The 27,898-nt window shown below is 41.5% G+C and overlaps 1 protein-coding gene across 3 annotated transcripts in view; it reads left to right on the top strand.

Moving 5' to 3' along the window:
• nav3 (neuron navigator 3) overlaps positions 1–27,898 on the top strand; it is a 529,271-nt gene that overhangs the window by 98,978 nt on the left and 402,395 nt on the right. Inside the window, exon 3 of one of the 3 annotated variants that reach the window (XM_070549264.1) lies at positions 19,218–19,304. The exons of the other annotated variants lie outside the window; for them this stretch is intronic. The gene's annotated coding sequence lies outside the window, so the exon portion shown is untranslated. The remainder of the gene's footprint in view (positions 1–19,217; positions 19,305–27,898) is intronic. 3 annotated transcript variants of the gene reach the window in all.

Raw genomic sequence — 27,898 nt, 5'->3', positions numbered from 1 at the left:
GACTGTTGAACGTAATGAATCAGGCAAGACTAACTGCAATGATGTCTCTGGTCCTAATTGGCGTCTCCGGTACAGTAAATCATTTTGAAACTCAAACCGTTTCCACTCTCTCAAAAGGTTAAGAACCACCGGGGGTTCTGCAATAGTATCAGTTGGCGGTTTATTGTCAGTCATAAGCAGCTGAATGACTCGGCCAATGGTTGGATCTTTCCTCTGCAAGGAGACAAGGTCAGCATGGTTATACTTGGGCACAGCAAAGAAACTGTCACTATTGTCTTCCAACTGGAATAGGTCTGGAATGGCCGCTGCAGACATGGCAAGTGACTGAACTAAACCACAAGGAGAATCAGTCTCATCCAAGACCATGTGCTTTTGGCATGTTGCCTTCACTGCTTCGGCTTGAAGTTGAAGCTCGACTTCTTTGACAGAGGATAAAAGATGAGATCGGAACTCATCTAGTCGTTGGCATTCCTCAGTGAATTTTGAGTTGTCTTCAGGTTTATCATGCAGCCTCCTAGACAGGCCATCCGCGTCAACGTTCTGTGTACCTGCACGGTATCTGATGTCAAAATTATAGGTGGACAACGCAGCTAGCCAACGATAGCTCGTTGCATCGAGTTTTGCCGTTGTTAAGAGGTAAGTTAACGGATTATTATCAGTAATGACAGTGAATGTGTTCCCATACAAATAGTCATGAAACTTATCTGTTATGGCCCACTTTAAGGCTAGAAACTCCAACTTGTGCGCAGGGTACCTAGTTTCACTAGAGCTTAAACCGCGACTTGCATAAGCGATTACCTGTGTGACACCGTTTTGCACTTGGTATAGCGCTGCACCGAGTCCGGTCGTACTAGCATCTGTGTGTACTAGATATGGGAGTTTTGCGTCAGCGTAGCCAAGAACTGGCGAAGTGGTAAGTTTTTCAATAATAGTTTGAAAGGACTTCTCACAGTCTTGGCTCCAACGATTCCCAAAGGGTTCTTTGGGGTTCAAGTACTTTGATCTACATGGTGGTGTTTTAAAGTTTTTCCGTTTGGGTGGATAACCAGCCGTGAGAGATGTTAGTGGCTTGACAATATTTGAGTAATCTTTAACGAAGCGTCGGTAATAACCGGTAAATCCTAAGAAAGATTGGAGTTCCTTCAAAGTCTGAGGCTTCGGCCATGTTTTGAGTGCTTCCACCTTATCTGGATCGGTTTTTATGCCATCTCGAGATACTATATGTCCAAGATAACGCACAGATGTCTGGAAAAAACGACACTTATCTGGTGATAGCTTGAGTCCGTATTCTCTAAGCCGTTCAAGAACGTGAGAAAGTCTGGTTTCGTGTTCTTCCAAGGAGTTGGAAAAGACGATCAAGTCGTCTAGGAAAACTAACACTTCCTTCAGATTAATGTCCTTCATACACTTTTCCATAACCCGTTGGAAAGTGCTTGGAGCATTTGTTATTCCTTGTGGCATACGGTTAAATTCATAAAACCCAAACAGGCAAACAAAAGCAGTTTTAGGTTTATCCTTTTCACACATCTCTATTTGATAGTAACCTGACTTGAGGTCCATCACAGAAAACCACTGTGATCCAGCGAGAGCAGAAAAGGACTCCTCCAAGTTAGGCAGGGCATATGCGTCGCGAATGGTTTGCAGATTAAGCTTTCTATAGTCTATACATAGACGTACCTCACCATTCTTTTTCCGAACTACCACTATTGGTGAGGCAAATGGAGACTCCGACTCTCTTATTATACCGGTTTCCAAGAGGGCTTCCAAATGTTTTCTCACGGCTTCATAATCATGTGGATGGATCGGCCGAGATTTCTGTTTGAATGGGGTCTCGTCTTTTAAGTTGATCTGATGTCTTATCTGTTGTGTATGACCAAAATCAAGATCGTGGTGCGAAAACACATCGGAGTAAGTGTTAAGTTTGTTGGTGATCCTCCCTTTCCATTCTTCGGACAAGGGCGAAGTACCGAAGTCAAAACTGAGAGGAGGGTTTGAAGGTGAAGTCTGTTGCTGCGAACTACACGCCGCAAGTACTTTCTGATCACTTTTGTCAGGTTCTGGATATGGCATAACACGATCGGCTTTAACTAACTCAGCGATCACACAGTTAGTGGGTAATGTGATGTCATGGTTAGTTTCGTTTCTTAGTACAACAGGTACTTTGTATGGACCATGTGAAGGTAAGGAAATGAGGCAACAGTCTACAATTATACCCCCTGGTAGAGAACCATTGGTGGGTTGTTCAATGAGTGCATAAGGCTCATGCTTGTTTTGGCTGGGTTGCATAAACCCTTCTAGTAACAGTTTTTTATTTGCAGGGAGAACTTCTTGGGTTCTCCCTCGAAGCTTCACCACACCAACTCGTCCATCTTTGCTTTGTTTTTTTCTGACTGCTAAGGCTTTTAGCACGTGTTGGTACCCATAAGAGAGTGCCTTGGAATCAGGTAAGTTATTGGCAGACAATTGCTCATACAAAGGATCGAGTGTGTTTGTGCCAATGAGTAGTGGTGTATCAGAGTTTGAGCTTATATCCGGAACCACTAACGCAAGGGTAGGTAACTCAAGTCCAGACTGATCGAGCTCTTTTGGAAATGTGACACTTATCTCTATGTATCCTAAATAAGGAACTGCTTGACCGTTTGCGCCCTCGACTTCTAACAGATTACTGATGGGTTTAATTGAGAGGTCAGGTAAGTGTTCTTGGTAAAAAGAATTGGCAATGGTGGTTACCTGGGACCCTGAATCCAGTAAACAATTACATTCAACACTGTTAACTGAGACTGTAGCTGTGCATCGCCCACCCACTAATCTTTTGGGAAGTTTTGGCACTGAATGAGCATGAACTGGCTTGCAAAAAAGTCTCTCTGTCCTTTCCTTAGAGGGACTTGGTTCTACTTTAGCACCTATCTGTCCCACGATAGGAGCTTCTACCGGTTTAAAGGAGGAGACTGAGCAATTGGCTTTGACATCTCCCACTCGCGCTGCTTCTGTCTAAGAGCAAGTCTTTTAGTTGCAACTAGTGCTGGATTTGGCTCGTTGCTACAGCTAGAAGCTATGTGCCCATCTTCTCCGCACTTAAAACAGTATCCAGGCTTTGGTCTGGGCACCACTGCTGTTATCTGCTGAATCTGTTTGGGCTCATCTGGAATTTTAGTCCCCACACGGGGTTTTGACTCTTTTTGAGTTTTCTTTGCCTTTTTATCTGTGTTGTTAACCTTAAGCTGTGCAATTTGGCTCCTGAGCTCAGCGATTTGTTTGCGTAAGTCATCACAGTTATCATCTATTTCCAGTTCACAAGTGTTTTTACTCTGAGAGCATGTTGTTTGCACATTTGAATACACTCTAGTTCGTTGTGCCCCTAAGTGTTGTTTCATGCGTGCTGCTTTAGTAGCCTGTTTGTCTTCTTCAGTGCGCAGTTTGAGGAGAAGTGCTGTAAAATGAGGCGGGTTGTCTTTCTTTTGTTCGAGTTGCAGGTTTGAAATCAGCGAGCTGTCCCAACAGCCTCTGCAAAACTGCTTGAGCAGCTGCTGGTCGGCGTCACTGGAGGAAATTCCATTCCTCTGAATAACTAGGTTTAACAAGGTGTATAACCTCTGAAAGTAATCGGAAGGTTTTTCACCACTGTCCTGGTTTGTGTTTAAGAAGCGAGCAAAGAGCTCGTCGCCGTCTTCGACAGCTGCGTAAGCTGAATCGAGATGTTCAAGGTACGTTTCCGGGTCGGATTTTGGACTAAGAGCTTTAACGATGCTCGCTGCTGGGGCTGACAGACTCTCCACGATTCTTCGTACAATTTGGGACTTGGTGAGTGAAGGATCATTTATGCATAACACTACACTACTACGCCAAGTATCATAGTCAGTTTCAAAAGAAGGGTGTGGAACTCGCCCTGAGAACGGTTTTAGTCTGTATTGTGAAGTAGGCGGAGGGATAACCTCACTGCTTTTAACAATGTGTTCCACAATAACTCGCTGAACCTCAGGTGTGTTTAAAAGATTTGGTGGAATGCAAGGGTTTTGTTTTCCAGTCTCTGTAGGTGGACAATTGTCCTTTGAGTTGTTCATATAGTTAACTTCTGGTGTTAAAGGCAGGGAATATGTAACTTGGTCACTATGGAGCATTGGCTCTAGTTCAGTGACTGGTTCAGATGCATGGGTATCCCTTCCTAAAGATTCCCCAATTTTTGCCAGTTCCTCCATTAGAAGGTCTTTAAATGATTGATTGCTACGCGCAGCTATGTCCCTGAGCTCTGACAGATAGGCATCAGTGGCAGATGTGCTAGTTTCTAGACTGTACGCGCTGGCTAGGTCTTGAATATGGAAGAAAACATCTGGGTTCCTAGTACAAGGTTTGTCATAGGGTAAACATTGTTTCTTTAATTCCTTAACAGTGGCTTCATGTTGAAACTCCACAATAATCTGATCACAGTTTGGTAACTTAATGCGCCTGTTAACTGGTCCGAATCCTTCCATAAACCCAAAGACTTCGTTATCAAGGTCTGTATCAGTTAACCCACTGATTAAAACAGCATTTGAAACCTTGACCTTTTCTGTTTTTACAACTTCCATTTTAAAACACTCAAAAGTACCAATAATGCCAAAATGGCAAACCACTGTGACCTCCAGGCACTCTTATGATGTCAGTCAATGGTTAGCTAAGGTAACAACTCTACAATTCTCCTGGCTGGCTCGCCAAGTTTTATGTAACCGGATTACAGGATACAATAAGATAATTAAAAGAAAAAATAAACAAATGGGCCAATAATTAGGTTCGGGGAGAATTGGAGGTTGTTTAAGAATGACTGGAGTCACGGGTATAGCATGAAACGGTTTATATACTAAATTTTAATAATAATGGGAAATATAACACATAAAGATAACACACAAAAACAGATGAAAACAATCGACAATAGTAAAATGGTCGGTATGAGATTTGATCATATGAGTCACAAGTCAGCCGGCGTCAAGTCAAATCCCCACGCTTGGGGTGAAAGTCAGAGTCCGGTGGTGCGATTTTTTCCTACCACACCGTTGAGATTGTTCACAGAAGAGAGCAGTCTGCTCTTCAGTTACTTGAGATGTCCTGGTTCGTTCAGTGGTTAAGGCTCGCCATCTCCCTCGTCAGGAAGAAATCCAGTTCTCGTTCCAAGTGAGTGATCATAGGAGTCGGGATCAAACCCAAGGAAAAAAAAAAAAAACCCAGCCTGTAAACAACAGGACTGTTAGCGAGTTGGCATCGACCCTTCTCGTCACATCACAGCATAAAGTCTTACAGACTTAAACAAATGCTTCACTCTATTGGCATAGCCAATCATGTTTGGGTTCACAGTTCAACTAACATAACATCAATTTGATTGTCTATTAAAATAATTCTCAGTAGCTCTGGAAATATAATTACATATGACAACAATTGTTCAGCTCAATAGGCTCAGTTAGATTCTATTACTCTACACTATTCAACAAGAAATACATTCATGACAACAAGGATACATTTAGTTGTGTTTCTATACAGCATTGTGACACCTTGTATATCTGTAACACAATAAATAAATAAATAAATAAATAAATAAATAAAATGTTCTATAACAAAATTCAACAAAATATAAATTCTGGTCCTTTGGTCCACCTTTGTAAAATAATTCCTCCCTAATCAGTTAGCTTTTATTTATTTTTATTTATCTATTTTTTTATTATTAAATGTTTGGTTAAGGGACGCATTGCTAATTCTATGGCGTTAGCTATAACGCCCCTGAGGACCTTGTACATCTAGGCCGTACCACCATTAACTGGCGGTTTGAGCCGTTAACTCCTGGGAATCCCATATGCCCTACCGCCGTTAACTGGCGGTTTGAGCCGTTAACTCCTATATGCCCTACCACCGTTAACTGGTAGTTTGAGATGTTAACTCCTGGGATCTAACGTCTAGCAGCCCACTGCTGTCACCTCGGTTGCTGTAATTAGCTTTTTGAATTTAATAATTTACTGAATTTAATCTCATTCACTCACCAACGCGCTCCAACGGTTCCCTCCTACAGAGGATTGGTTCACTCTGTCGTCTCCACACAAATCTATAAGAATGGAATTAATTTGATAAGCTATTTAAGTTTCCCTTTTTTTTTAAGTTGCATCGTTAGCTTTTTCTCTTCTTTTTTCTTTACTCACCGCGTTGGTTCCAAGTTCCTAGCTCTTATTAGAAGGAGTCAAGTCCGCCTCTCCCTCTATCTATGCGGCACCCAAATCAGGGTTCTTCACGGCCTCGACCGTTGTTTTTTTTTCTCTCTCTCTCTCTAACCGCTCAGTCTTTGCTTTCTGTATCTGCGTGCTGCACAGCCGTTTGTCTCTCCTCTCGCTCAGCTGCGTCGCACGGTTTTATTTCGCGGAGGCGGGACTTATTTCTCTCAGCCAATGAAATTTCAGATTCCCACCTGGACCAATAGTATACAGCTTTCCTCTTCTGTTTCTGTTAGGGATGTTCAAGATTCTTGTTTTAACCGATGTTTAATATTAAACTCGTTATTTTAGTTATTCACCCTTCCAATAATTCATTATGAAATTATCTATTAGTTAATTAGATATCTATTAATTAGTATTGTTAATTTCCTTAATTTATATTTTATATTTTATCTAAATTGAGGATGGATCATATTAGTAAGCCAATTAGTTAATACCTCATTAAGGTTCTAGCTTCTGGGTTACACAATGCACACAGACCAATGTATTTCCGATGTTTATTACGTTTAATTTTGATATTTATAGGTGACAACCAATGAAAACATCAAATCTGGTATCTCAGAAAATTAGAATATTCTAAAGGCCAATGAAAAAATGTTTGTTTCTCTAATGTTGGCCAACTGAAAAGAATGAACATGAAAAGAATGTGCATGTATAGCACTCAATACTTAGTCGGGGCTCCTTTTGCCTCAATAACTGCAGTAATGCGGCGTGGCATGGACTCGATCAGTCTGTGGCACTGCTCAGGTGTTATGAGAGCCCAGGTTGCTCTGATAGTCGTCTTCAGCTCCTCTGCATTGTTGGGTCTAGCGTATTGCATCCTCCGCTTCACAATACCCCATAGATTTTCTATGGGGTTAAGGTCAGGCGAGTTTGCTGGCCAATCAAGGACAGGGATACCATGGTCCTTGAACCAGGTGCTGGTGGTTTTGGCACTGTGTGCAGGTGCCAAGTCCTGTTGAAAGGTGAAGTCTGCATCCCCATAAAGTTGGTCAGCAGCAGGAAGCATGAAGTGCTCTAAAACTTCCTGGTAGACGGCTGCATTGACCCTGGACCTCAGGAAACAGAGTGGGCCAACACCGGCAGATGACATGGCACCCCACACCATCACTGACGGTGGAAACTTTACACTGGACCTCATGCAACGTGGATTCTGTGCTTCTCCGCTCTTCCTCCAGACTCTGGGTCCTTGATTTCCAAAGGAAATGCAGAACTTGCTTTCATCAGAAAACATAACTTTGGACCACTCAGCATCAGTCCAGTCCTTTTTGTCCTTGGCCCAGGCGAGACGCTTCTTGCGCTGTTTCATGTTCAAGAGTGGCTTGACACACGGAATGCGACACCTGAATCCCATGTCTTTCATGAGTCTCCTCGTGGTGGTTCTTGAAGCGCTGACTCCAGCTGCAGTCCACTCTTTGTGGATCTCCCCCACATTTTTGAATGGGTTTGTCGTCACAATTCTCTGCAGGGTGCGGTTATCCCTAGAGCTTGTACACTTTTTTCTACCACATTTTTTCCGTCCCTTCGCCTGTCTGTTAATGTGCTTGGACACAGAGCTCTGCGAACAGCCAGCTTCTTTAGCAATCACCTTTTGTGTCTTGCCCTCCTTGTGCAAGGTGTCAATGATTGTCTTTTGGACAGCTGTTAAGTCAGAAGTCTTCCCCATGATTGTGGTGCCTTCAAAACAAGACTGAGGGACCTTTTAAAGGCCTTTGCAGGTGTTTTGAGTAAATCAGCTGATTAGAGTGGCAGCAGGTGTCTTCTATATTCAGCCTTTTCAGAATATTCTAATTTTTTGAGATACCAAATTTGGAGTTTTCATTAGTTGTCACTTATGAATATCAAATTTAAATGTAATGAACATTGGAAATACATTGGTCTGTGTGCATTGCATGAATATAATGTACAAGTTTCACGTTTTGAATGGAATTACTGAAATATTTTCAACCTTTTGATGATATTCTAATTTACTGGCCAGCACCTGTAAAAGGAGTGTGTTTCACTTGAACTTTTGTGGCTATAAACATCCGGTTGCTGCTGATCATGAGACAGATGAGATGATAATTCTGACCTGGACTGATCTGGATTAGATTTCACATCAGCCCTGATGATCATTTATGACATTTCTTGTTAAATGCATAAACCTTCACCTCTGGCTTATTTTGTCTTTGGTCCATAGCCTTTAAACCCCTAGTATTATTATTGGTGCTTATATGAATATTATGAGGAAAACATCCATATATACTGGTCTGTCAGTATATAGTCATTTAGCAATGGTGAAACCCTCCCAACACCCCCCCCCCCCCTCCTCCTACACACACACACACACACACACACACACACACACACACACACACAATGTCGATGACGCACACACTCACTTTTTTGTCTCTGCTTGTGGTGTGATTCTCTTGACCCAGACATGTAGTCTGGTACCTATTAGTCTCAAGTTCAGGTAGATGATGGTGTCTGGCCTATTTCATCTCATGTGCAGGAGGCACGTTTAACAGAATAAAATAGAATTTCAGGTTATGCAACATAAGCACAGATTATAGCAGCAGAACACAAATATTTATATTTTAGAGGAAAGAATCAGGGCACATGTGAAGTTTTAATTTAGTTGTTTTACACTTTTACATCAGTAGGCGCCCAACCTGACCCACTTTTAGTGTTTAGCGTGAATTGGGCGGTGGCCAGGGATGGTTTCAAAGTTCCCGGCCTGAATTAATGTCCCAGCCCTCCCAGAATGTTACTGTGGCCGTGCTCAAGACACATCTGTCTGGAGTGCATCAACGATTAGAGCTCCGCGCCTCTCAGCTCTAAATAATCCCTGGAGAGTCCACATAGATAATGTATTATAAGTAGAACCCGGATCGTTTCGGGCTCCCCCTGGGTGCGTTGAGGGCTTCCAGTTTGTTGAGTGAGTTGCCGGATCCTAGCAGACAGTTCAGTTGCCGGAACGGTCCTTTCAAAATAAGATAGTTCCCGGATCTTGTTCCGGCAAGATCAGGCTCAAATAAAGCCTTGGTTAATTATTTGTAAAACACCTGATCCAACACCCATTAACCTAGTTATTTTCTTTTCAAAACTCTGTAGCGTATTACTACATACTAGAATCACACTGTTTGCTATCAGTTGTCAGATCCTGAGAATGATCAAGCAAATTAGCATATGAAACTCATATCATGTATAAATATCCCGGATACTTATATAATCGATAGAAGTTCATACACCAACCTACTTGGTCTATATTTAACCCAGAGATTAATGTTTAATTTAAGATAATTTAATTTAATAGCAAAAGATTATTTTTTTGAATCAGAAGTTAGGAATCTTTGCTTTTTCAATAACCAGAAATACACACCATTCTGTTTCATTTCAGAGATGAGGCAGAGTTTAAAAGTTCAGAATTATTACTAACAATTTTAAACTTGACAATTTTAAACGACAATTCAATAATGACAATTTAAATGACAATTAAAAATGACAATTCATGGATGACAATTTACCAGCTTTGATATTAAACTTGGTATCAAAAGCTTTACCTGTGTCTGGATGGAAAGCTCAAAGGAAATGAGAGTTTGGATGCGAGAATGGATTCTCAGAAGGTTTCTGTCAGAGAGAGGAACTCGTTCTGGGTGAATGCTTGTTTTGCAGCTAACTCGGTTGTTACTTAGAGAAACAGCATCAGACATCATCTGTCGAAAGTGTCTACCTCACCCAGTTTCAGGAGACCCCCTTCTGGATCCGAGATGTCAGATGGAGATGATTTCCTCCAGTCACGGGGCTGGTAGAAGGACCTCAATGCGACCAAATCAGTCCTGGGATGTCTCCGTGGGTCACATGACTGATGAAACTATTTGCGTCTCAAAATCAATAACTCTGAAGGAATTTTACGTCAGCTGGCTACAGGTGCGTTTATTCGACGCCATTCTATCGGCGTGACAGAACAGCAGGTGAAGGTTCAGGGCGGCCGTCCCTTATCCTCAGTGATGGTGGTTGGTTCACAAACTGAAGTTACAGCTGCGGAATATTTAGTTTTAACAAACCCTCAGAACACGCCCTCTCAGAGCAAGAAAGCTTTGGTCATGAGTCAAAGACATGATGGCAGTTTACTTTTACCCTGGATACCCTCTGCGTTGGATGGATAAAATGGAGGATGTCCTTCTGGTTTACTGAACACACATAACCGACTATCACAATAATCATTATTATACCCAAAGCATACTAATTCATTTCAGTAATTAAAATACATTTATACTGAACCAAGTGATTATTTATGATGATTAGAATAACAGTAATAAATTCAAAGAGTTTATTAAAATTATTATTTAAAATTATTATTGTGATCTTGAATTGTCCTTCATTCTGGGACGGAACAGCAGCAGATAAAGATGATATTCAGGAGACATCACGGCTCCTCGCTTGTTTAATCTGTGGGGCAAAGTTACAGTCAACCCAGCTTGACCCAGCTGGGAAAATGTGACCTTTGTCACAAATTAGAGGCCCTTTGTGACGCTACAACTCCTTCGTGGAATTTTTCTGTGTGCATCTGCTTTGTCTTCTCAGTCCCCAGTGAGTCGTGGAGGATGGCTGCTTATACTGAGCCAGGATCCTCTGGTGGTTTCTTCCTGTTAAAAGGGTGTTTTCCTCTCCACTGTCGCTGCATGCTTGCTTAGTATGAGGATTGCTGTAAAGACTCTGACACTAGTCAGTGACTCAATGCAATTTGCTGGGTTCCTTATATAGGAAACTTTTATGAACTGAACACATAGCATTGATAAGTAGGTTCAATTGGATTGTTATACTTTGTGAAGTGCCTTGATACGACTGTTTTTGTGATTTGGAGCTATAACGTCCAAAAGGGTCAATTTTCACCATCTACATTGACTAGGGATGAGCGAGTACACCACTATCTGTATCTGTTCAACCATCTAAATTATCTGTATCTGTACCCGGAGTGGGCGTGGCCTAACCCGGAAGTTGGGTGTAGTTTAACCGGAAGTGGGTGTGGTTTACATCAATACGTTATTTTAGGTCTGATCAGAAGTTGCTATGTGTATTGTTTATTTGAAAGCTATTTACAGAGCAGCCTCAGAGTTGAGATTAAATGTTTTTGATCACAATAGTAAAGGAACTATTACAGAACAAGTTTTTCAAGAAAATCAGAACATTATATTAATATTTAAGTGCATGAATTAAGAGTGAGAGAGAAGAAAGGATCTTTTCTATAGCGCCTCTCAAGATAAAAATCACGGGGCGCTTCACAAAAACAAAACATGTAAAATAGAAAAAAGAATTAAAAAAATGATTAAAATATATTTAAAATGAGCAAAAAAATGGACAATTGCGATAAAAAAATGTAAAGAAAGAGAGAGTGAATAGGAAAGAAGGAGTGGATCCTGAGGAAGAGAAAGAGGAAAAAAACCCGACCGGAGCGGAAGCAGTGACTGACGAGCCATTTTCAGCTCTGTCTTGTCAAATGTACCACGTACGTTACGAAAAAAGTTACTTTAAATCACTTTAAAGTAACTTTAAAAAGAGGCAAACTGAAGAAAACATAGGGAGTGCTGAAGAAACGTGAGCAACAGTGAAGCAAGCACAGAGAGATCCGTTATTGTCTGTGTGTGTGCGTGGATGGACCGGACGCGGACTGAAGGTTGGTTTATGCTTGATGCATCCGCGAGGTTCGCACGGCTCCGCGTGGCGAAATTGCGTCATTTTAATAACCACACCCCTCCACCGCGCCTCCGTACGGCCCAAAATATCCGTACCGTGCACCTAGGAAATTTTCTAACCACGCGGCCGGTCGGACGCAGAAAAACATGGAGGACCGGCAAGAAGTAGTATGGCAGAGGTTCGTAAATACAGACATTTGTATGATTCAGCTCTCAAAGATCAACGTGATCAACATGTTAATAATTCTTGGAGAGAAAAAGCTCGCACTGTCGGAAAAGACGAAGATGCTGTTAAAAAATGTTGGAATGCCATGTTGTAAACAACAGTAATTTTTACTTCTACTATGGTGTAGTGTTGGATGCATGCTGTAGAGCTCCATGCTGCCCCGTTCAGTTTGGGAGAATATTGGCTCACCGCAGAGACGAGCCACATGAACCATAAACGCTGTGAGTTGTGAAGCGCATTCCAGCCGCGAGCCGCATCACCAAGCGGAAAGTGAATGCGTCAAGCATAAACCAAGCTTGAGCCGTGAGCTCCCAGCTGCAGTTTTGTGTGTACGGAGGGGCGGGCGCTCTATTTGACTGGCCAATCACAGAGCGTGAAGACAGTCAGTTACCCAATGAGGATTTTATTTCAGCACGATTACAGATATTTACGAGTTTTACTCGTTTCATGCTCGTACTTGTCAAACATGCTTTATCCGTACCGGATACTCGTTTCAGACGAGTATGCGGCTCATCCCTACAACATGGTGACCTTTCATCTACAGCATAAATCCACTTTCTATTTGGCCTTTTAAATCCAGAAGATTCTGTTCAATGCATGTTTAAATTTTTTTTTTACTGTCATTCCTTTGCTGTTGTGTTCACCGCAGGTGGTCACCAATTAGGTTTACTGCTTTGTCTATTGCTGGTCCACCTCCACAACAAATCAAACTAGAGTCACCCTCCAGGCAGGTGCAGAGGTCAACAAATGCAGGACATTGAGTTGTATATGAGAGACGACGGTGCCTCGAGCTATTTGAAATTGTAAAGCAATACTTGTGAGATGAAAATTTTCACATAACAGGGTTAGATAGAACTTATTGATTGCTGAAGGCAAAATGCAGTGTTTCATCACCAGATGATGAAGACTTTAGACAGCAACAAAGGCAAAGTTATTACATATTTAAACAAAAATTTCTTTTTAAATTGTTTACAGTCCATCTGCTGATGACAGCCTTATAAAGGCAATAGAATAAGCATGTTTTTACTTATTTTTTAACTTTGGTAACCACTTTTCCTAAATAAATAACTAATATTATTACTTACGTACCACTGATATATATATATATATATATATATATATATATATATATATATATATATATATATATAAACATATAAATTTTTTAAGTTGATTTATTCTTAGTTTAACCAGAAAGGTTCCATTGAGATTAAAAACCTAATTTTAAAGGGAGCCCTGGCAAAGAGGCAACAAAAGTTAGTAACAAAAAATTTCTGTTACACAGACATGTTATGTACAAAATTAAAGAAAGCAGTTACAACACAGGGGATGCATCCCAATGGCTCTCAGTCTGGTTTTAAATGTATTCCCGGAGATGAGCTTGGTTAATTTCCAGTTTTCCTGAAGCCTGTTCCCTGCAGAGGTTTTACATATAGAGGTGTAGTGTAGAGTTCAGTGAAAGTTCTGCTGAGTTCTAAGATGAATACTGCATGTATGCATAACAGTAAAAATTAGGGATGTTCCAATCACGTTGTTTAGCTCCCGATCTGATTCCGAGTAATTTGATTTAAAGAATCTGCCGATACTGAGTCCCTTTAGAAATGCATAAAGAAAAAGCAGAACACACATAAATTTTTCTTTTTATTGTAATCGCAATTAACATAATTTTCACCCCTAATTTTTATATTATAAAATGGCAGCATGAGCTTCAATAGTAAAATCTAGGAGATTGGAGTTGTGTTACGATAACAGATCAGATTATTTTGACAAACTAACAAACTCTTCATTGAAGTGATTTGCTTTCTACATAACCTTGATACGCAAAGCACATTTTAACTATTTAGGAGAAAAGATGAAGACAGAATGATTCTGCATCTCCCATCATAACATATTAGCTCCTTGAATCTTATCACCTTTAACATCTGTCTTTTGCTCTGATTGTACTGCAATATTAATTAGGAATGCAAATTATCGAGTGATAACTGGGGCAGCAGTAGCTCAGGTGGTAGAGTGGGTTGCCTCATGATCGGAGGGTCATGGTTCGATTCCAGCTCCCGCCAGGGGTATCCTGCTGTAGTGTCCTTGGGCAAGACACTTCACCCAACTTGCCTGTGTTAGTGGTGGTCAGAGGGGCCGACGGCGCCAAATGGCAGCCTCGCCTCCGTCAGACCTCCCCAGGGCGGCTGTAGCTACAAGTAGCTTACCATCACTAGCAGTGTGTGAATGTGAGAGTGTGTCAAAGCGTCTTTGGGTGTCTAGAAAAGCGCTATATAAGTTCAATGCCTTATTATTATTATTATTATAACTGATCTTATCAATCGATGATCAATTATTTGATTAGCGGCAATTTTTCTGAAAAGCTGAATTTTCCTCTGAATAGGTTCCATCTACTGTATACGTAACATAAAATGCTATCTTCTATATTATATAAAGAAAAAATGCAAATCAAATTCCTTAATCAAAGATGAATGGTTATGGTTGTTCTAGAGGGGATATTGTACCCTGGCTCAATGTACTTTATCACTTCTTGAAATCCCTGTTTGTCAGCAACATTTATCAGCAGCGTGTCTGCAGTAACCATGTGACATATTCATTGGGTAATGCCCTCTGCTTTTGTGGAGTCACACATTCCCTTCTTTCCAATTTGATTGTAGGCTGAGAACCACTCGCTGTTTGTAGCACGGCTGAATGTGATGTATTTAGGTGGTAATTCAACGAAGTTGTGGAATTTTCCAAAAATACTTCCACATATTGTGCATTTGGCATTGTTGTTGTCATTGACCAACTTAAAGTGGCTCCATACTGCACTCCATTTTGCCCTCTTCATCCTCAGTGTACCGACCATTTCTCCTTTGTCTGCCATTGTTGTCAGAGCCCAGCTTCGCTTGTGTTCCCGTGTGTGCGTCTACATCTGGCGTCAAGCGCACCCCACGAGGACTGGCGGAATTACGGGTTCAAAACACAATTAATTGCAATAAAATAATTTTACTCAAGTAATTTCTTATCGACAATTAATTGATAATCGATTAATTTCTTGCATCCCTAATAATAATGTATTGCAGAACAACTAATGAAAGCCACTGAGATCTTTCCCTTTAGATTACATGTGCCATGTTGGACGCACCAACAAAGCAACTAAAAATACATGATTTCTATAGTTCCTACTGATTTAATAAGGACCTTAAATACAAAAACTGAATGGTTTCTCTGGAGATGATTAAAATGCATCATTTGATTGTCCTCTTTAGGACAGTAAACATGCTTTAATCACATCAAAGTCCTGTGTCCCATTAGAAGAGCCCCTTGACCTCTACTAACGTCCACACAGTGACCACAATCCAGTCTGCTGATCCTGAACAGCGGAGGTTGGATTGAGGGTTAAATTGAGGATGCTCTAACACACCAAGAACTCTGTTTTCTGTCTTGTTTTCCCCCAGTCTGCTTCCTTTACCCTCTCCATGTTTTCTCTTATGTCCTCATTAAGGAAAAACTGCAAACAGAATGAAATACTGACACCTTTCTGCAGCAAGCTTTGTTGATATACATAGTAGACAAACAAACAAACCATGCCATTGTTTCCTCTAATTCCCTTCTCTTGCTGGGATGTTTTTAGTGAGGCTAGTGGCTGCTTCTGTAGGAGTCTCTGCTTCTCTGAGCGGTGAGTTGTTGTTTTTACCTTTACTGGCATGTTTTGGCTTCCACTGAAGCCTTCATCAGAGCTTCGTCGATGTTGGTGGCATCACTTCTGTCTCCATTTATCTGCGGGCAGCAGAAGACAATATCACCCTCTACGTCCCATGCCTTCTCTGTTGATTACCATGTCCAATGAGGGGTCCAGCATATATACTCCTTCGTCCGTGTTCATGGCCCTGGGTCCACGTCTCTTTACCTCAGTCGCTTCTTTGATCCATCTTTTATATTTCTGTTGTTCTCTTTATGATCAGAGTTTTGTCCCGGTCCATTATATGATTTTATATGATAAACAGAGATGAAAGTTACGCCACCAACATCGGCGAAGCACTGTTGAAAGCTGCATAATCAGTTATGTGGATTTTTCTCTGTGGTAGGAAACACCATCCAGAGTCCATGGTTTACAAAGAGCTCATGCACTGATTTCTGTCAACAGGTGGAAGTGTTGCACCTTTCAGGTGTGGTTAAAATTTACAAGTGAAAAAACTAGAACAAGAATACAATGAAGACCTTGGCTGCAGCTGTTTAAAGCCAACATTTTTATTGATCGATCGGGGGCATGAAAAAGCCATGGACAGGCAACACTGCTATAAAAGGAGAGAAAAGCTGCTATAGAATATGGTTTTTTTTGTTGTAGTAACACTGATGATTGGAAACAGAACCATTTGGAACAGTATTTCTGAGGCTTACTGAGCCACAGAGCACATAGAGTTGCTACTGACAATAACAGAGCCACGTTTTACTTGCACCATACAACAATTGTGTGTGTTGTCTTAGTTTTACCAGCTTTACTCATGCTAAGTTTAAAAAAACATTACTGCAAAATGCATGCATGTTTACTGGATGTCATTTAGAAGCCATGACAAAATGAAAGAATGCTTGCAAAGTGGAATATAACTAAAGCATTTCATTACTTTATGTAATGTTTTGAAGCTAAAATTAAAATGCTAATTCATAGACTTACGCAGGCTAAGTGGGTGTAGGCTGAACTACAGTATGTGTTTGTTGTAGCTTTCATTATGTGAATGCTGTTCTAATAAAAGCAGAATGCAAAATTTTTCAACTTTGAATACTTTATTGTGGCTCTGATTGTTAAAAATGGCATTCAGGACTAGGATGAAGTCATGCAGCTTCGGTTTAAGGTGAAGTCATCTCTTTTACATAAAAGATGAGGTGTGTGTGTGTGTGTGTGTGTGTGTGTGTGTGTGTGTGTGTGTGTGTGTGTGTGTGTGTGTGTGTGTGTGTGTGTGTGTGTGTGTGTGTGTGTGTGTGTGTGTGTGTGTGTGTGTGTGTGTGTGTGCAGGAACATGAAGAAATAGTGAAGTCATCCACATTCTCTGGGCAGGCACTAAAGTGGTTTCCCTGCAGGTAGAGCGTAAACAGTGTGACATCAGTCCCTCTGCTTCTTTTCCTCTTTTTATTATTCTGGTCGCTGTAACTCAATGGGGTCTCAACAGAGTGACTAGTGAATCAGAGTGCAGAGAAATAAACTGATGCTATAGTGTCGACATTTTCAAAGATACAGCAGCATACATAAAATCGGGCATTCAAATGGATTTAAAATAATTTTTTCGTTTCAAGAAAGTAGGAAAAAAATTGTTTTAAGAGGTTTTATCTAATTTTTATTATTTTAACAGTACTTAATATAAGTTAAATATTCAAAAATATGATCAAATCTTCTTGTTTTGAGTAAAACAAAAATCTGCCAATGGGCTAAGCAAAAGTTGCTTGGCTAGAATTCCTAAAACAGGCACACACAAAAAAAAAAAATTTTTAAAAACCCCAACATTAGGTTCTTGAGCCTGGCCTGCCAGACTCGTAAACTGTTTAATCCTGCACGGAGAAAGAGTCTGGTAACTCGCAGGCCGAGAGGCACATGAGGGGCAGGACTAGGCAGCTCAAAAATAACCAATCACAGAAAAGATGGAAAGGCCGACTGTACTCCGCGATGCTGTCGTTTTTTATCTGTAGTAAAAAAAGGCGTCTAGCAACAGCGCAAACATCTTTTTTTTTAGAAGAAAGGCTTTTAGCGCCTCTACCTGTTGTTTTAAAGACGTGTCCAAGTCATTTAGAACAGATGAAAGAGCCGCAGCGAACACTTCAGTTGCCATGTTTATGACACACTTGGCCTTATGGTGTGTGACATACGCTACTCAGCGCTGATTGGCTCAGTTAGAATTCTCACAGGGTGGGGTTATTTGAATTGGAGAGTTCCCAGATCCTTTCTGTGCAGAATTAAACAGAGGAGGAGTCTGGCAGGCCAGGCTAGAGGTTCTTTGCTTTTTATAAGGATTCTTGAAAATCAGTTTTTGCATTGAAGGTACACTGCAAAAAATTATTTCTTAAGAAAGTAAAAAAAATCTTTAGGAATTTTATCTTCATTTTAATCTTAAAAGAAAATATATTGACCAGATTTTTTTTACTCAAAAGAAGAAAAAAATGACATATTTAAGAATATTTACCTTATTTTAAGCACTTTTCCTCATCTAGAGATGAATTTATTTTCTTTTAGACCAATAAGATTAAATGTCTAAAAATGAGGATTTTTAAAAAAAATTCTTAGAAAACATTTTTTTCTGTAGTGCTGACATACTGTAGGAGCTGGAGATCAAGCCCTGATTCTCCAACTGGGAGACGACCTCACACCAGTGGACCAAAATGACCTCTAACACAGACTTACCAGTAAATATTTGCTCTTGCTTGTGGACTCAGCTGCCTCTCTTCTCACTAGGTCTAATAAAAACAGGTCACAGACCTCCTTTATTAGCATCACTTTGCTTGACAACTTCTTCTATTGCTTTCTCTTCACATAAACCAAACACCCTGCACTTAAACACAAATCCTCAGCACGTTTAATATAAAACAACTCTGGTGGAGGGTAATTACCGGTGCTTGCTGCCCAAGCGGCACAATTATATCTACACAAGCTGTGATGCAGCCTTAGGATAACACTGTTAGCCTGCCATCCAGGAAAACCTGGAAACCAATTTTTTTGGCTTTGTGCTGTGGATTATAAAATACAATAGGTTGCTGAGCTTGTTGCTTCAGGCATTTGCAATCACAGCTGTCTGCTGCTTGTTTGAATCTTGGCTGGTCATTACAACCCTGCAGCCTCCCTTCCTGTTCTGTTCTCCTCCTCCTCTGGTCCTCCTCTGTCTGGTCAGTCTGGAGGAAGGAGATGTGGAATGTCTCATTATCACTGCAGCTTCCCATTGGATCATTTCCAACCTGGAATGGGTTTAGTTTGTGGATGAGAGCTGGAAGCAGTCAGCTGTCACCTCTCTGGCTGCAGCTGGCTCTCCTTTCTCCCTTCCCTTAATATTTGGACCACATTTGCAAATGTTCTACGAAAAGTTCCACCTGCTTTATTCTTACATCAGTGCTCTTCTTCTATAGGGTAAACAATCATAAACTCACTATCTGGCAGTCTTTGTTGGTCTGTACAGACCAAATCCCAGCAGCAGCGTGACTCTGACTTGTGAGGTAAGCTCATCTTATTTTCTAGGCCACGGTTACTTTTCCAGAACCACTCACTTCTGTCTCTGTTACGTTTGTCTTTTCTTTTCAGTTTGTCACCCTCTCCTCCCGCTATCATCACATGTGTCCATGCTGTTTCGTCTACTGGCTGACGTTGTTCCTCTTGGACTTGGTTCTGTCCACCAGTTCCTATACACCTCCACATCTTTTTAATTGGCTTCATTTTCTTTTGTCTGGGTTTTCTTTTAATGTTCCGTCTTCCTGTCCCTGCAAGTCTGAGTCAGATACTTTGTCATAAACCATAAGATTCAGCTTTAAGCGCTTACTGGTCCATTAGAAGTGTGAATGTTTTACTTTCTTTTATCTTGCTGTTAGTGCTTCACTAAATCCCCCGAATGAGGAGCTCAACAGAAAATTGAATGAAGAACATCTTTTATACACAACAAGCTTAAGTTCATAGATGGCCTGTATTTCAGAATCAGAATAAGTTTTATTGCCAGCGCTCCAGCGACCCAGAGCATAGGAACTTGACTTCGCAACACAACCTGACCAAGGATAAACACACACATGTAGACAAAAACAGGTACAGGCAGTCACGAGAGCAGCCAGAACGGCGCTCATTTCATTAGATGAAAAGGGTGTTACATGAGGATAATTGGGGTAAGGTAAAAAAAAGCATAGCAGAGTTAGACCCAGCGGGGAGTAACTCTATTATACAAAAAAAACTCCTCAACATAGAAGCATGAACATCACAGATACAAAACATCACAGTCCGATGGGGAGGCGGGGTTGGGCGGGATCCTGAATCCTCCATTTGTATTTGAAATAGCACCTTCTAGAGTCCTGGAACCCCTCAAGGTGCTTTACAACACGATCAGTCATTCACCCATTCACACACATTCACACACTGGTGGGGATGAGCTACGATGTAGCCACAGCTGCCCTGGGGCGCACTGACAGAGGCGAGGCTGCCGAGCACTGGCGCCACCGGTCCCTCCGACAACCACCAGCAGGCAACGTGGGTTAAGTGTCTTGCCCAAGGACACGACAGCGACGAACCTGCAACCTTCCAATTACGGGGCGAGCACTTAACTCCTGTGCCACCGTCGCCCCATTTTTATACACAACAAGCTTAAGTTTACAGATGACTTTTAATGATAACCGTTCTGATAACCAAAAAAAAAAAAAAGATTGAGACACACTCAACCATCATGTCTCGATGTGCAGAGAGAACACGGACTGGTATGTTTTCACATAATCTGCTCATGACCGGAAGTCTGAAGAGTTTGATTTGGGGTCTTTTCATGCTGCTTCCATTTTGCTATGACCCGATTTTAGCATTTTAGATGAATATTTAATTCAACACTCCTACATGTATTTTAGATTTCTCTTATTTTGATTGAACTCTTTACAGATATGCTCAATATTATATCTTATCTTTGTGCACTTCGGTAGATTGATGATCCACTTGTTTTTTGCAGTGCAGGTAGAGTTTATCTACAAAGTCCCAGGCTTGTTGTGTTAGTCCTACAAACAGAAATTAGGATCTCCACCATTTTTAATTATGTTTACCTTCAATTGATAATGAGAAAAAGAATATTGGAAAATCAAGTGCAAAATATATTTGGTTGAATCTTGAGAATAAAAGGCAACATTTCACTGAACATGTTAAGATGTTTTAGTTAATTATTCTGAATTCACATGTTACAATGAACCATTCATTCAAGTTTAAATAAGACCAACCTAAGAGAATTTCTTTAGACATGATCCCACATTTAGATACATTTGCTATAAATTTATAGTTTGGGAAAACATGGAAAACACATTTCATAAAATAAAATAAAATTAAATTAAAGGCGTGGTTGACTAAAAAAATGTTTTTAATGTTTTTTCTGACTATAACTGTCATGTTCTGTGTCCCTGTTGTCCCCAGCCCCTTCCAGGTTCCCACTAGTTACTTCTACTTCATATTCAGTCGGTTTATCCTCATTCCTCAGTGGTTTCTCCTCCTGTTCCCTCCATAAGTGGTTTTTATAAACACGGTGGATCTAACCCTGCTAACCTACATCCACTAACTCCAGCTGTTTGTGTAGTTTCTGATTCCACCACCACACTCAGTATGGCTCTGTTAAATTCCCGCTCTGTTGACAATAAGACCTTCCTGCTCAATTATCTAATTCTCTCTAAAAACCTGGATTTTCTGTTTCTGACTGAAGTTTGGCAGCAAACATCTGATTATTCTGGTCTGATTGAACTCTGCCCGAGTGGTTATTCTTTTCTTAGCCAGCCCCGGGGTTCTGGTCGTGGTGGAGGCCTAGCTGTTGTTTTCAGAGACTATCTTCCATGTAGCTCTACAACCTCTGGTCACTTTGCTTCCTTTGAACTGCAGCTGATTAAAGTCGGGCAGAAGGACCCGTTCTACTGTGCTGTGGTCTATCATCCACCTGGTCCAAACAGCTCTTTCCTTCAGGAGTTTAGTGGCTTTCTATCCTCCACTGTGAAGCTGTCCAGACTGGTGATTGTTGGTGACTTTAACATCCACGTTGATGATCCCTCCGATCTCTTTGCCATGAATTTCTCCAGCCGTATGGAGGCCTTTGGCTTTACCCAGCATGTTTCTGGCCCCACACACACCAGGGCACACACTCTGGAACTTGTTTTTACCCTGAGTCTAAATGCTGACAGTGTTTGTCCTGAGAACGTCTATATTTCAGATCACCATTGCATTTTCTTTAACTTGTCCGTTTCTGCATCCCCACCTCCTGCTCGCCGTCTGGTTAGTTCTCGTTTTCTTAATGAGAGCACAGCTAGCAATTTTTCTGCTGCTTTTGATCCACCCTGTTCTTCTGATAACGACCCAGATTCCTTAACTTCTCAGTTTAACGAGCACTGCCTCTCCATTCTGGACAACATCTGTCCTGTCAGAACCAGATCAGTTCCTGCTGTGAACCCTACTCCCTGGTTTAATGACAGCCTTCGCAGCCTGAAGCGCCAATGCAGAAAAATTGAGCGCTTGTGGAAGAAAACCCATCTCCACGTCCATCTGCTGCACCTAAAGGATCTTCTGACATCCTTTAACTCTGCAGTCAGAGACGCTAGGGTTTCCTATTTCTCCAACCTGGTGTCCCAGAGCAAAGGGAACCCCAAGGTGCTGTTTAACACCATCAGCAGCATTGTGTCTCCTGCCTCTCCTACAGCCTCCATCCACTCTGTTACAGACTGTGAGAACTTTCTGTCTTTTTTTGTGGACAAAGTCAATGAGGTTAGATCTAGCATCTCTCCTTCAGCCTTATCGCTGCCTCTCCTGACTCCAACCAGGCCCATCATCCTAGATAGCTTTGCTCCTGTTTCTTTGCCTGAGTTAACCAAACTAGTTAACTCGATGAAGACCTCTGCATGCCCCCTCGACATCTTACCCTCATCATTGTTTAAAAGTGCTTTTCAGTCCATCGGTCCCCGCATGCTCTCTATAATTAATGCTTCTCTGGTTTCTGGTCAGGTCCCTGCTTACTTTAAGAATGCTGTAATCCACCCGCTTCTTAAAAAACCCGAATCTCGACCCCTCGCTCCATAGCAGTTTCAGACCCATCTCTAAACTTCTGTTCATCTCCAAGATCTTGGAAAAGGTTGTGGCTAGACAACTCACAGCTGCTCTTGATGAACATAACATCTATGATTGCTTCCAGTCAGGTTTTCGTAGAGCTCATTCTACTGAAACAGCTCTTCTTAGGGTCTCTAATGACGTTCTGACTCACAGTTATGCAGGGGACTGTTCTGTTCTGGTCCTGCAGGACCTGACTGCAGCCTTTGACACTGTTGACCATCACCTGCTACTGGAGAGGGTGAGAGACTGGGTAGGCCTATCAGGATCTGCTCTGGAGTGGTTCTCCTCTTATCTTTCTGAGAGCTCCTTTTCTGTGGCCGTCTCCAAGTTTAGGTCCTCCACCACCTCTCTTACCCATGGTGTCCCACAAGGTTCTGTGCTGGGGCCTCTGCTCTTCCTCCTCTATCTGCTTCCTCTTCAGCACATCCTGAGCTCCTTCAAAGGAATATTCTACCGTCTTTATGCAGATGACATCCAACTGTACACCTCCTTTAAGCCCCATGATATGTCTAAGCTGCAGATGTTACACACCTGCTTAGACTCTATCAAAACCTGGATGGCTGGGAGCTTTCTACAGCTGATTGAAGATAAGACTGAGATCCTCATCTGTGCCCCAGACAAGCTGGTTCCCAAAGTCAGAGACTCTCTTGGTCAGCTTGCTTCTCACACCAAACCTTCTGTCGGGAATCTTTGTGTGACCTTTGACCCAGCTCTCACCCTGGATTCTCATGTCGGTTCTCTTGTTCGCTCTTCCTTCTTCCATCTCAGGAACATTGCTAAGCTGAGTCCCATTCTGTCCTACTCTGAACTTGAGACAGTTCTCCACACCTTCATCTCCTCATGCTTAAACTACTGTAACACTCTTTTCACGTGTCTGAGCAGAACCTCCCTGAACCGTTTACAGGTGGTTCAGAATGCCTGTGCTCGGCTTCTGACCAAGTCCTCCAAACACACCCACATCACCGCGCTTCTCCTCCAGCTTCATTGGCTGCCACTCAACTTCAGGGTTCATTTCAAGAACCTGGTTCTGGTCTATAGGGCCTTACATGGACAAGCACCATCTTACATTGGTGATCTTCTTAGTCCCTAGACCCCCAGCAGGTCCCTGAGGTCCAGTGATCAAAGCCTACTGGTTGTGCAGTGCACCAGGCTAAAGACCAAAGGTGACAGATCATTTGCTGCTGTGGCCCCCAGACTCTGGAACTCTCTCCCCCTGAGCCTGAGATCAGTGGACTTCATGAAAAATTAGCTGAAGACTCACTTGTTCAAGCTGGCTTTTGTATGTCCTTCTTCACCACTCTCTCTTTATTCTGCTCTCCCCACCTATTCCACCTTCCTCAGGATCCACTGATTTTCCTCTTTCCTATTCACTCTCTCTCTCTTTCTTAACATTTTTTAATCACAATTGTCTATTTTTGCTCATTTTAAATAGATTTTTAAACATTTTCTAAATGCTTTTTTTAAAATATTTTTACATTTTTTTTGTGAAGTGCCTCGTGATTTTTATCTTGAGAGGCGCTGTAGAAATTATATTTTCTTCTTCCCATCTCATTCATTAAGTCTTACCAGTATAGTTCCCTCCTCTCTTGGTTCTTGTCTCTTTAGTTTCTCTGGTTAAATATGTAACGTTTCTTGTGTCTCTAGTTTCAGGTTTATTAGTTATCTTATCTTTAGCGTTCTGTATGTTTATAGTATTTAGAATAGTTTCCCCCTTTAGTATTTCTGGTTCCTTCCACACTCAGTGCATTATTCTCACCTGCCTCTCTTCTGCTTTCACACCTGAGACCCTGACCACTCCCCTCTTTTGTGCCCTGGTCTTGTTCTCTGTCTGTTGGTTCATTGTCACTTGTCAGTGTTAGCTTCACTCTTCACCTCTAAGCTTAATATTAATACTCTGTTGTCCCTAAAACAAATGACAAGCTTAAGTCGCTGCAAGCGCGCGCACACACACACACACACACACACACACACACACACACACACACACACACACACACACACACACACACACACACACACAGAGAGAGACGGGAATAACTATGGGACCCGCGATACAAGCTCATTCTGGCTGATTTCTGCTTAAAATGTAATTTAAAAACAAACATACAAGCAAAAAATATCTATAAACTGAACCGCTTTAAGCTTTTTAGTTTTCTAAACAAACTTACATTTAAAACTTTGCTGCTGTCCGTGTTTTCATTTCCTGTTGAAAATCCACAGCTGGTGTGCAAAGCATGCTGGGAAAGCCTTGTTCTGTGAGGATACACCAGACCCATCCTGGAAATGTGGGTGGGGCGAGGACGTATTTGAGGATGCGAGAATGAGTATTCTTGGAATTCGGTCGGTACTCGTCGCTGCGCTGTGACGTCATCGACCTCAAAATGCATCCTCATAAGCATCCTGCCTCTGGATTCTGACACACCCGTCCTAGAAATGGTCGACCGGTATATTTCCCCCCCTGAGAACGACTTACAAGGTGTTTATTGCTACTAGAGACCACTGCAGATGTATTGATTAAACGAGTAAAGCACTCCTTAATAAAACCATAAATATCCATTTGTTACTTTAAAACCTTTCTGTTCCCCTTTTCTGTAGACCATCCACACAGGAAGTTTCTGCTTTATTAGGTGATGGATAATCCTAAACAAAACCACACAGCTGTTTCTCTGATGGTTGCTAAACACCACTTTTGATTGATCCCGTCGCTTAAGCTGTGATTCTGGTGTTGCTCTCCTGAGAGAAAACCAGTTAGTCAGAGGTTCAGTTTTACCTGCTGCAAGAAAAAATAAACTTTCAAGTTGTATCCTTCTTACAGTTTTGGTCTCCACTCTCCACCTCTTTTCTTACATCCATCGTGTTCCTCCTCCAACAATCATCAATCTTTTCCTCTTCACATCTGTTTGTTCCCTATGGCTCAGAAACGATGGAGCATAAAGACATCGGTGTGTGCTTTGTCCCCAGGTGCATGCAGCAGCCACGCAGCATCAGCAAAGCTCATCTGCCTCGTTTCCTGTCCTTAGTGAACCACAAATAGATGTTTGTTTTTCCATAGAGATTTTCCTCCCCTCCTAAATGGAGATGATCTGTGCTGATGATTGTCCTTGGGTTATCTGTTGCCTGAAAGAAATGTGAAAGCAAAAGGTCAGTTGGGCTCAAGAAAGACACTGAAGTCCTTTGATAAGGTGGAGCATGTAAACAGAAGAGTATAAAAGGTAAACCTTCAACGTTCCATGTGTTGGGACTGAAAGTGCCACTTTAAAGGAAAATTACACAAATCCTGTGGAACTAAGAGACATTTTAAGGTTAACTTCAGTTATTAGTTTAGCTGAAATCCACATTCACATCCTGAATGAAGGAAAATGTACACTCTGCTCCCCTCCAGGCTTGTATGGAGGGTTTTAGAAGAGTTTGTGCCTGTTGAAGGACCAACAGTAGATCACAGCCTGACTAATGAAACATCATACTCCTGAAGAGTCCTCAGGTCTGTCTCAGCCACCTGTCTTCATCCATCTTGGGCAGATTCATGGTAGAGGACGGTGAGACCAGAGTACATCCTCAGGACTGAAGTCCTGCATGTCCCTGTGAAGTGATAGGGCTTAGATGGAGATGTGACAAACAGGAAGTGAGAAAAGGAAAGATTTTATATCTTAATTAGAAGAATGGAACCCTTTCATGTGGGTTCCTTCTGGACCTGAAGCAGGAGAGCAAATGTATCCATCTTCTCCTCTGAATAGTCATATATATGTCTGATGGTTGATGCAAAATCCTTTCGGATGCACTCTGTGCTCTGGCAGGTGTGTGTGTGTGTGTACGTGTGTGTGTACGTGTGTGTGTGCACGCATATCAAAGCAGATCCTCATTACAACAGAGAATAGGGGAGAAAAGTAGAAATGACTCACTGTGGCGTAAAGCAGATCAAAAGCATCAACATTTGTAGTTTGGTTCTGAAAGATCCAGGTGTAGGCCTGATTCTTAGGGAAGGGAACCTTAAATGACCTCTGTTGTGACTGCACCACAGTTCTTTGTGTAATGGTTAATGATGGAGTTTCATAACACTTCTGCTTACATAAACATGCAATAAAAATGAATGATGGCGTCTGTATGAACCGCGGTCCAGTTAAAATAGAGTTCATTTAAGCTGTCCCCTTTTTAATCTGGTTAAAATATCCTGTTAATCCAAACTAAGGCTGTTTAAAGAAAGCAATCCAAACCTTCACTGTGATACAGTAAAAGTGTGTTTGCACTGCTGATCTGGGTCACCCCGATTCTGCCAAACACCATTTGTTCAACTATTGGCTTTAAATTATTGTCACCACGTACCATACCATACCAACATGAATGAAAGAGCTGCTCAGCTGCCTCTAAGCGTGCATCGATTACCAATAGTGCATCATCCAGTGTCACTGGTTCTAGTTCTCCTGAATGCCTGATGAAACATAACAGCATTACATAAGCACTGCTGTAGATCCCTCTGCAGTTTGTTGATGTGTTTATTCATTCAGTAAATGAAAACACCTATGTGTAGTCATTTCATTAGGATTATATATTCCTCACCATTCTATAAAACAAGTGGACACACATGTGAGGAAAAGGCAAATCAACGCTTTAATCTTTAGTTGTTTAATGGACCAACATAACCAGAGACGAGTTCTGTACAAAAGGCCTTATAACCAAAGAAGGAGAATATTTTAACTTGTACTTCGTAGTTTTTCAGTATCAAACAGATTTATGTAAAAAAAATATCAGAATAAAAATGAAAGGGATTTAATCTTAATCTAAGAGATTTGAGTAAAAATCGTTTCTCCTCTAGGATAAGTAGCCCTGTGGTGTGGTTACTCGGCTGATAATTACCTGGATGATCATAAGGATTCGGTGAGTGGTGAATAATGACTCACGTACTTCCTTTAAGTGCTGCCTTGACACAGTTTTATATATTCAAGTGCAAGAATAGAACACCCACTTTCTGCTGACCACAGTGGATTCGAGCTGCTAGGAG

This window comes from Nothobranchius furzeri, chromosome 1 (assembly GCF_043380555.1).
Source record: "Nothobranchius furzeri strain GRZ-AD chromosome 1, NfurGRZ-RIMD1, whole genome shotgun sequence".
Taxonomy (NCBI): domain Eukaryota; kingdom Metazoa; phylum Chordata; class Actinopteri; order Cyprinodontiformes; family Nothobranchiidae; genus Nothobranchius; species Nothobranchius furzeri.
This window is presented reverse-complemented; position numbering and strand designations above follow the sequence as displayed.